Genomic DNA, 10,932 nt, shown 5'->3' with positions numbered 1-10,932 from the left:
GCTAGAAACTGTCCAAGCAAGATTTCTGGAGGAGGGACAAGGTCGAACCAACCAGTACATCGCACACAGTTGCAAGCAGTCCAGATGCAATCTTGGCAACCACCACATTTACCTCCTCCACCAAAGCAGCAACATCCTCGGAGGCCGAGTCTCCCATCACAGGCCCGTGCCTATGCTCTCAGGCAGAAGAAGCCAGACGGGGACCAAGGAAATCTGGCAGGTATGGCTATGCTCCTCGGTGTACCTATCATTCTCTTATTTGATACTGGTGCGTCGCACTCCTTCATATCAGCACCTTGCGTAGATACCTTAGACATCCCCACGAAACAAGTCGAACATAGAGTTAGGGTATCTTCGCCTATCGGAGGAATAATTGAAATTAAGTGCTTCTGCTCAAACCTAGAGGTTTCTTTTGGAGGACATCAGTTATTAGTCAACAACTTGAGTGTTATGCCTATGTCCGACGTCGACATAATCCTTGGGATGGATTGGCTAGCTGAAAACTATGCCACTATCCTGTGCAACCAACGACAAATCTCTTTTCACCCTCCCGGAAAGGACGTCACTAACTTTCATGGGGTTACCTTGGGTAAGCGGAAATCCATAATCTCCGCGCTACAAGCTGCAACGCTTGTACGAAAAGGCCACCCGGCCTATCTTGTCTACCTGAACGAAGAGGGGAAGGAAGGGAGGAAGATTGAAGATGTGGAAATAGTGCGAGAGTTCCCAGATGTGTTTCCCGACAATCTACCTGGCTTACCCCCGGATAGGCAATTGGAATTCACCATCGATCTCGAACCCGGGTCTGCGCCAGTGTCGAAAGCTCCATATCGAATGGCTCCGAAGGAATTGGAGGAATTGAAGATGCAACTTCAAGAACTGATGGACCTGGGTTTCATCAGACCAAGTGTCTCACCATGGGGAGCACCAGTACTTTTTGTAAAGAAGAAAGATGGGACGCTAAGAATGTGCATTGACTACCGGGAATTGAACAAGCTAACTTTGAAGAACAAATATCCGTTGCCAAGAATTGATGATTTGTTCGATCAGCTCCGAGGAGCTAGTGTCTTCTCAAAGATGGATTTAAAGTCAGGCTATCACCAACTGAAGATTCGACAAGATGACATTCCAAAAACGGCTTTTCGAACGCGGTATGGCCACTACGAGTTTGTGGTGATGCCCTTCGGCTTGACAAATGCACCTGCGGTTTTCATGGATCTCATGAATCGAGTCTTCCACCCCTATCTTGACAAGTTCGTGTTGGTGTTTATAGACGACGTGCTCATTTACTCAAAGGACAAGAAGGAACATGAGGAACACTTGCGGATCACTCTGGAAACGCTTAGGGCCGAGAAGCTATATGCCAAATTCAGTAAGTGTGAATTTTGGCTCAACGAGGTGAATTTCCTCGGTCATGTGGTGACTGCCGAAGGAATTCAAGTAGATCCAGCAAAGGTGGAGGCCGTGCAGAATTGGAAACCTCCTGGAACACCCAACGAGATACGAAGCTTCCTGGGATTGGCAGGTTATTATAGGAGATTCATCGAGGGCTTCTCAAAGATTGCAAGACCGATGACGCAACAACTCAAGAAGGGCACCAAAGTTTCGTGGACCCCAGAATGTACAGAAAGTTTTGAGTTACTAAAGAAGAAACTGACCACCGCACCAGTTCTGGCCGTCCCAGATCCAACGGCAGACTATGTGGTTTACACTGACGCATCAAAAAGTGGATTGGGCTGCGTCCTCATGCAAAATGGCAGGGTAATAGCTTATGCATCACGACAGCTCAGACCACACGAGCTTAATTATCCTACCCATGATTTGGAGTTAGCCGCGGTAGTGCACGCACTGAAGATTTGGAGGCACCATCTCTACGGAGTTCGGTGTGAGATTTTCACTGACCATAAAAGCCTCAAGTACTTCTTCGAACAGAAGGACTTAAACATGAGACAGAGGAGGTGGTTGGAGCTGGTGAAAGATTATGATTGTGGCATCAACTACCATCCCGGCAAGGCCAATGTGGTGGCCGATGCTTTAAGCCGAAAGGCTCAACACTTGACAGCCATGTTCACCCACGAGGAGGAACTACTACGAGATTTTGGCAAGCTCAACATGGAAATGATAAGTGCCCCAGAAACGGTAGAAGCAAGGATAGCTACTCTAGTGGTGGAGCCAGATTTGAGGGAGCGTATCATCGCTGCACAGAGACAGGACGAAGGTCTGGAAAGGATACGAGCAAAGGTGAGGACTGGCGGACATGAGACCTATCACGAGGAGGCGGACAACGCCCTCACTTTCGGAGGGAGGCTGTGTGTGCCCCAGGATGAGAAGCTGAGAGATGAGATCTTAAGCGAAGCTCATGACACACCTTACACCGCACACCCTGGAAGTACCAAGATGTATCAAGACTTAAAGCGGAAATTTTGGTGGGATGGCATGAAGAGAAGTGTAGTATCATTCGTGGAAAGATGTTTGGCTTGTCAACAAGTCAAGGCTCTTCATCAGCGACCGTACGGGAAATTGCAACCCTTAGAAATTCCCGAATGGAAATGGGAACACATAACCATGGATTTTGTGACGAGCTTGCCACGGACCAAGCGAGGAAACACTGCCATCTGGGTGATCGTGGATCGCCTCACCAAGAGTGCCCACTTCCTGCCAATTCCAATCACTTATGGATCTGAAAAACTATCTCAACTTTATGTGCGGGAAATCGTGCGCTTACATGGTATCCCAGCCTCAATCACGTCAGATCGAGATGCAAAATTTACTTCAAATTTCTGGCAGAGTCTGCAAGAAGAACTGGGTACGAAGTTAAATTTCAGTACCGCGTTCCACCCACAGTCTGATGGGCAATCGGAAAGAACGATCCAAACGCTGGAAGATATGCTCCGAGCCGTCATACTTGACAGGGGAGGAAGTTGGGAGACAATTCTGCCCCTGATAGAATTTGCCTACAACAACAGCTACCAGGCAACCATTAATATGGCACCTTACGAGGCGCTATATGGGAGGAAGTGCAGATCACCACTATACTGGGATGAGGTCGGCGAAAGGAAGATGCTGGGTCCCGAAGTAGTCAACGAAATGGTTGAAATCGTGCGGCAGATCAAAGGGAGAATCAAGGAAGCACAAGACAGACAAAAGTCCTATGCAGATGCTCGACGGACCGACCTGCAGTTCAAGGTAGGAGACAAGGTCTTCTTGAAGGTGTCTCCTTCTAAAGGGATAATACGTTTTGGAGTGAAAGGGAAGCTTAGGCCTCGTTTTATTGGTCCCTACGAAATCTTGGAGGAAATCGGACCCGTTGCATATCGTTTGGCGCTGCCACCAAGTTTCGGAAGCGTGCACAACGTCTTCCATGTTTCACAGCTGCGGAAGTATGTGTATGACCCGAAACATGTGATCCACCATGAAGAGATGATGTTAAACCCAGACTTGAGTTACGAGGAGAAGCCAGAAGCAATCTTAGACCGGAAGGTGCAACAACTAAGGACGAAATCTATCACTTCGGTGAAGGTCTTGTGGAAGCATCATGGATACGAAGAAGCTACATGGGAGCTGGAAGACGAGATGAAAGAAAAATACCCGGAACTGTTTGAATAGACCCTTACAAATTTCGGGACGAAATTTTTGTAAGGGGGAAGGAATGTAACACCCCGACTTTTTACCCTAAGGCTTAGAACATCGATATATATATAAATATAAGTTTCGCGTCTAATTCTTCTTATTATTACTTCTTGTTATAATTAACCGTTGTGAAGTATATGTTGAGGTAGTGAACAAAAAAATAGTAATAGTCAATATAGATGGTTGCTATAATAAAAGTCCGTTTGTGAAGACCGAGTTTCAAATAAAAATCCGTACACGAATTTAACGTTTAAGTAAATATCTAAAAATAAAATAAAATACTCTCCGTGCCTTCCGGACCTTGCGCAATAGCCACACCTTGAATCCCGATACCTACACGAATGGATAAGAAGCACGTTAAATCAAGACGAGACAATCGACGAAATCAAATCACATCAATCACGCAATCCAAACGACGGCTCACGTTTTCCAAACGACGGCTCACGCCTTTTTAGGTGACGAGACATAATATTCTTGCCATTTTTGGCATGACAATTGATTGATAGGACAACTTGCCTCTTTTGGCAAAAAGTCCATGACTCTTGGACAATGCATTGCCTTCCTAAACCAAGCTATTAACCATGTAAAGCCATGCATTCTTTTCCTCTATAAATACTACACCACTCCTTCACCTACACTTTTGCTTCAACACTAGATTTCTCTAAACAAAATCTCTTTTCAACTAATGATGCTAGCAAGTGTTTGAAGAAGAGGAGCCAAAATTTCTACACTACCATCCTTCTCATCTTCCTTTTCTTAAGGTAATTCTCCTAACAACAATCTTCACTACATAGCCATTTCTATACTTTTCAAGCATGAACTTTTGGGTTCCACAAATCATAGTAGTGTTTGAATACTTTTCCCTAATGATTTCATATCAACTATGCATGACTATCTAGAATAGAATTTTTGCCTTAATCCATATAAGCTTAGACTAAGTAAACAATTAAACAAAGCCTAATCCACTAAGAAATCTTCAACACACAATAATAACAATTTTGGGAGAGCTCACCTATGAGCACAAGAAACTGACCGGCGGCGGCAGTCCGGCGGCGGCGGCAGGGCGACGGCGGTGGCAGTCCGGCGGCGGCGGCGGTGGTTTTTCCGGCGTTTGGCGCCGAAAGTAACCTCTTCCGACCCCATTTTTCACGATCTATCCAAATCTTCACATTTCAAGACCCAATTGTTAGTCCTAGGCCTCCAATTTAAGAAAAATAAAGAAGAAGAGAAAGAAAGGGAAGTGGGGGGGGGAGAACCCTACCTTTTCGGTCGACGGCGGCGAGACCGCCGGCGAGAAGCAGCACCGGCAGAGGGGAGAGCCGAGAGGGAGAGCCGGCGAGAGGGAGAGCCGAGAGCCGAGAGAGAGAGAGAGAGAGAGAGCCGCGAGAGGGAGAGAGATAGAGGCCGAGAGAGAGAGGAGAGGTCGGCGCCGGCGCCGGCGCCGCTCGCCGGCGACGCCAGGGCGCCGGCAGAGGGGAGAACCGAGAGGGAGAGAGAGAGTGGGAGAGAGGGGAAGGCATGTTTGTTTGAAATGGAGGAAAGAATGGGAGGAGTAATTCTTTTAGTAATTAGGGCAACACTTTTGCCTATTGGGCCTCCTCTTTGGGCCAAAGAATTTATTTAACAAGATGGTCTCCTAGTATTAATTCTTTGGGCCGAGAATTTAGAGGAAATGGGAATTTTGGGCTTTGAAGTATAAGAAATAAAATGAACCTTATCTCTTAGTTGTGAATTAATATTTCTTAAAATATGTGAAGCCTTTAAATAATTAATCTTACGATAAAGTAATGTCTTGCCCTCCTAAATTAATTAATTAAATTTCTTGAAAATAAGAATGTATGGATTTAATGAACCCTCTTCCCAAATAATTATTTAATTATCTTAAGGTGTCTCATAAAATAGAGGTCCACTTTCCTTGAGTGGAAAGAAGTAATCTTGATCGAACCCCGAACGTAGGACACATACTCCATGTAGGATCATGTCATGTCATGCACCTTATGTATGTTCATAAAGCTAATTTTTAAATCATTATACTCTTTCAAGAAGGGCGTGTTCGCGGGGTTTGATTTCCAAGGCAAAGCGTTGTAGCATTTCTTTCGGAAGCTTTGAGGTGGGCTTTATATCCAACACATTAAGTGTGGATAAAATTATCAAATATATGAAATGATTTTTGTTTGATAAAATTGCACTTACTTTTTTTAAATGTTATCGTGCCATAAATTATTTGTTTTATGATGCCTATCTGCTTGGCGATGCCAAAGGAATGAATGAATGAAACGAATTCGGCTCCAATAGGACCAAGATCCTATTCGAGTTAATGTGCACGAAGGAATGGACCGTGAGTCATCGAGAGGGTTGGCCGGTCAATGTGATCGTGGAAGGTGGCCACCTTCCCGACACGGAATGAGCCATCAGATATGGCGGATGGATGGAATGAACCATCAGATATGGCGGATGAATGGAATGAACTTAGCTTGATCAAGCGAACTTTATGAAAATGAATTTAGTAAGCTCGGGCCTTTAAGAAAACCCCCGTGCGTTACTGTGATGGCATGATAATAACTTTTTCTTATATGTGTATCTTTCGGCAATGTGTTCACTGAGTACCCCGTACTCAGCCCTGCATGTATTTCTAAATGTGCAGGTTGAGCAAGTGATGAAATGGTGGCTGAGTGGAGTTGGTGGTCGTATTATCTCTTTTGTAGGATTTTCGTGGCATGTGTCTTCATACACATGGCCACATGGTTACAACTCCTTCCGCTGTGCTTTTGTCGTAGTATTTTGTAATAGATGGGTCATAGGAAAAACGACCAGTAACGAGTGATCTGTGATAAACATTCTTTCAAATTTCTCATGATCTTTGTTGTCTCGTGAACATCTCTCATCTTATGAAGAAATATTTATGTCTTATCATGAATTCTTTCATTCCCTTTCTACCCCCTCTTCTTAATTCCCTCCCCTGGTCACGATTTACCGAGTAATGCTATCCTTAGCAAAGCGCGGTCGTGACAAGAAACCACCAATGATAGACCCCCTCCTCCTAGCGTTGAATCAACTTAGAAAATAAAATAAATAAATACATTATCCGATCAATAATATTTTGGTTGTACTTTTATATATTTATATTTATCTCGCCATATTTTTATTTTGTTTTAGGTGTATTTAATATGTAATAATTGCCGGATAGGCATTTGTTATAAGTGTGTAATGAAAATGTTTGAGCTTTGAAGAAAGAAAATGTTGCTTTAGGCGTGTAATGAATGCGTTTGTATTTTAGATTTAGAGTAATTATATGTTTGAACATGATATAACATTATTATTGTATTTCTTAGAATTGGAGGTGCATTTTTGTACCAAATGGTGAATATATTAGAGCATCCCCATCCGAGCTCTTAGCTAAGAGCACGGAAGTGGGCCCGGATCCACTTTTACTCTTTGTCCTTAGCTAAGAGCACAACACCTACATCCGTGCTCTTAGCTAAGAACAAGCTCAAGGGTCCTACCATTCTATTATTCAATTTAAATAAAAATATTTCCACAATATTAAAATGCATTAAAAATTATAAATTACATAATTAAAATCCTAAAAAATAAAAGTACATAATTAAAATTCTAGAAAATAAAAAAATACATAATTGAAATCCTAAAAATTAAAATTACACACGTGGAAGACTAGTCCTCTATCCCCAATTGCCTCTTGAGACCCCAGATCATTTGCTCATGTGTTGCAAGTTGCTCAGGAGTCATCTTAGACGCATCGTTCAAATAGAGTTGACCCAAGAGGGTCCACAACGTGTTGTTCTGGGGTGGAGGAGGCACAAAGGGAGCGGGGGCGGGGGCGGATGGAGTCGAGGCGCGACGGCGGGTGGTCGTCTCCTTCTTCTTTCCTTGCGGCCGCCGAGAACTGCTCGGGCCAGCGTCGGGGCTACCCAAGTTAGTTCCGGCAAGCTGGGTAGCCACATCATCGGAGGCGCCGTCGGATAGGGCTACTAACCTCGACCGTTTGCTGGAGGAGCTGGAGGAGGATGCTACTACGCTGCCCCTATACTTCGGATGTAGGCGCCTCTCCTGCCAACAATTGAGGTACTTAAACGCTTTGAACTCCATGCGTTGGTAGGTCGCAAAGGCGGCAGTGATGATGTCGAGCTCGCTCGTGCCGCTCCCCGCCGACCGCTCTTCGTGGAGGTAATACCCCTGGAACTTACCGATTGCCTCGTTGCATCTGAAGAGGCAATTGCGCACCATACTATCATTGCGATAGATGGTTCCCCCCGGCCGAGTTTCATTGTAAAGACGAGTGATGCGCCACCAATACGTTTCCCCGGTTTAGTTCGTGCCAGTCTCCGGATCTTCGTAGACTGCCAAGTAGGCTTTGAACATCGCCATCATCTCACCCGGAGTGTACGGGGTGCGGGTGCCACGAACAGGATGAGTAGGAGTGGGAATAGAAGTAGGAGTAGGAGTAGAGCTGGTGCTCCCTCCCAATCCAGGTTCGGGTGCCCACCCGAACCCGGGGCATTTTGGTTGTGCACCGGGTAAGGACGGTAGCCACCCGGAGCTTGCGAACCTTGGGTTTGAGGAGGGGCTGTAAATTGCGTTTCCGGACTAGGGAATGAGTCGGAGTCGAACCAATCGTGGTTCCAACCGCGATTGCCAGAGGGGTGATCGCCGGAGCCGGACATTGTGTAGTGTGGTGAGAATTTAGATGATAGAATATGAGAAAGAAGATGAGAGAATGTAGATGATAGAATAGATGAAAATGTGATTTTTTTTGTGTTGAAGTAGGGGTATTAATAGATGAAAATGTGAATTTTGGGGGGAAAAAATAAAAAAATAAATTAAAAGTGGGTAGAAAACGGATATAATTTTTTGGGAAGTGGGAAATTTTATTTTTTTATTTTAAAACATTTTTTTAAATAAATTTCAAATTAAAAAAAATTTGAATATACCAACGGCTATGCCGTTGGCCAATCAGAAGACGCCACGTAGGGCTGCTCAGCGGCACGGGCGTGCTTTTAGCTAAGAGCAGCGCCGTGCCGCTGGCACGAACGGATAGCTCGCAGCGGCGGATGAGGTCGTCCTTGCCGCTGGCACGGACGGACGGACTGCAAAATTTGCACAGCTGCGGATGCTCTTAGCGAGGAATCACATTATAATAATGCTATATGATTACTATGATCATACAATAAATATAGAATGAAAAAGTATAAGTATTTTAAAAATTAAGAGATTTATAATGAACGCGGGACGATTGTGAATGCAGTTTTATATAGTATTAATAAATGGTAGTATTAATTTTCAGTACTAATTTTGTCCACCATTGATAATTTTGATTGTAAATAGCATGAGTTTTAATTTAAAATTTATAAATATGATATATAAAGAGAATGAAGTTGATAACTAGGGGTGGAAATACGGGTATTCGTGGATACCCGATTCGAAAAAATCGGGTATCCAAACCCGAAAATCATCAAAATGTCTATCCAAAACCCGTCCCGATATATTTTCGGGTACTTCAATACCCGTCCCGGGTATCCATATCCGACGTATCGGGTATCCAAATACCCGACTCTTTACATGTGTTAATAATTAATAAAAAATTAAATTTTATATATTAATAGAAATATAGAAATATCTAAATTGACTAATATCTCTAACGTTTCATTTATTTTGTAGTATAAAACTAAAAAAAATGGATCACTTTTATTTTAAAGTATAAGATTATATTTAATGCAAAATGGCTAAACCTAATTTAAAATATGCTTTAAATAATAAATTGGATATTCGGGTAATACCCGATACCCATTCGGGTTATCCAATACCCGATTTATCTTATATTCCAATACCCAATCCCACACCCAATCCCATAAAATTGGATATTGGGTATCCAAATCCGGCAGATATCGGATCGGGTACGGGTAAATCCAATATCCGATATCCATATTCCCACCCCTACTGACAACAACAATCTTAAAAAAATAAAACAAAATATTATGCGCATGTGAAAGTAATATGCGATGGAAATAAATTGACTGACTAAATGGACGTCATAAATTGAAGGAATAAAAAACTTAGCTAAAAGAATAAGTTTCTTTAAAAGGAGTGTAAATTCCTAAATAAATGAACGTCATAAAAGTAGTTCCCTTCTTTTTATCCTCTAAATTACTTTAGAATGTAGTAAGTACTACATATTACACACGTTAAAACTAGGATTTTCAAAGTTTAAAAGCTAATTTGATTGACAAGGTCAACCGTAACAAAGAAATTGTTATTATTGGCTAGTTTTACCAAATGTGTGTGTGTTGGAAATACTAATATTATTAAAAGGATAAATTATTTATTCTTGCTTGATGTTTAGACCCAATTTCAAATTTGAGAGTTATTGGTGCCTAAACACTAAAACAATACACGAATTTAACTATTATAGCAATCTCACAAATTTAATTCCACCCAAATTAAACTTGACGTATTCAAATAAAAATGTTAAACGTTGAGAAAAATAATACTCACAAATAGAGTATAACAACATTGTTTCATCTAGATTTACAAACTAAATCACAATGAAAAACTGCTTGATTATTGGATCACCCTCCTAACTAAATCAATATGATAAATATTTGAACCTTGTGTACTATCTCTCAAGTAAACATAGGTAAAAAAATTGTGAGAATACAAAAAAATCCACGAATTAAATATATGTGTTAAAAAAATCAACGAATTAATTTAAAATTATCTCTTTATACCATCACTTCCACGAGACTAATTAAATTTTTATAATTAACAATATGGTCGTGCCAGTGTGTGTGTGCTATTTATAATTAATAAAGAAATAAACTCCAAAACGTGTTGCAAGAGTTTTGTAGCATAAATATCACCATCTTCTTCAATCTCCACACACACACAAGAAAAGGAAAAGTGGCTAGCATTATCGAAAGCATGAAGAGAGGATTTGTTTATCTTGTTGAGAATATTTTCATAGTAATACATTTTCCTTTTGAATAAATTTAATTATGCGACCATATAAAAGATATTTTAATAAATACATAACAAAAACAACAATAAATTAGTATACGTTATTTAATGGTAAAATACTTTCATTCTCATTTTTCTTTTTCTTCGATTTATTTAATTTATTCAATTTGCTCAATTATATCATTATTCGTTTTTCAGCAACGGAAAATGATGGAGAAATGCCAGAGCTCAATGCTGAGGTATAGTACGATTATTTTTCCTAGTTGATAAATTATATTTTGATCAATCAATTTATTACTAGTAAATAAGAGTATTTTTTGAGGGAAATCT

The 10,932-nt window shown here is 41.6% G+C and overlaps 1 long non-coding RNA gene across 1 annotated transcript; it reads right to left on the bottom strand.

Annotated features, from left to right (window-relative positions):
- Positions 1-3,791: 3,791 nt before the first annotated feature.
- LOC148930252 (uncharacterized) lies at positions 3,792-5,145 on the bottom strand. The gene is made up of 3 exons (XR_016137437.1): positions 4,892-5,145; positions 4,643-4,793; positions 3,792-3,963 (listed from the first exon to the last, which is right to left on the bottom strand). It is a non-coding gene; the product is annotated as an uncharacterized LOC148930252 (long non-coding RNA).
- Between the last annotated feature and the right edge of the window lie 5,787 nt (positions 5,146-10,932).

The sequence above is a fragment of the Salvia hispanica genome, chromosome 3 (genome assembly GCF_029641045.1).
Source record: "Salvia hispanica isolate PSC_SH4W2 chromosome 3, Shi_PSC_v1, whole genome shotgun sequence".
Taxonomy (NCBI): Eukaryota; Viridiplantae; Streptophyta; class Magnoliopsida; order Lamiales; family Lamiaceae; genus Salvia; species Salvia hispanica.
The sequence above is the reverse complement of the archived record's forward strand: the minus strand, read 5'-3'. Positions and strand labels throughout refer to the sequence as shown.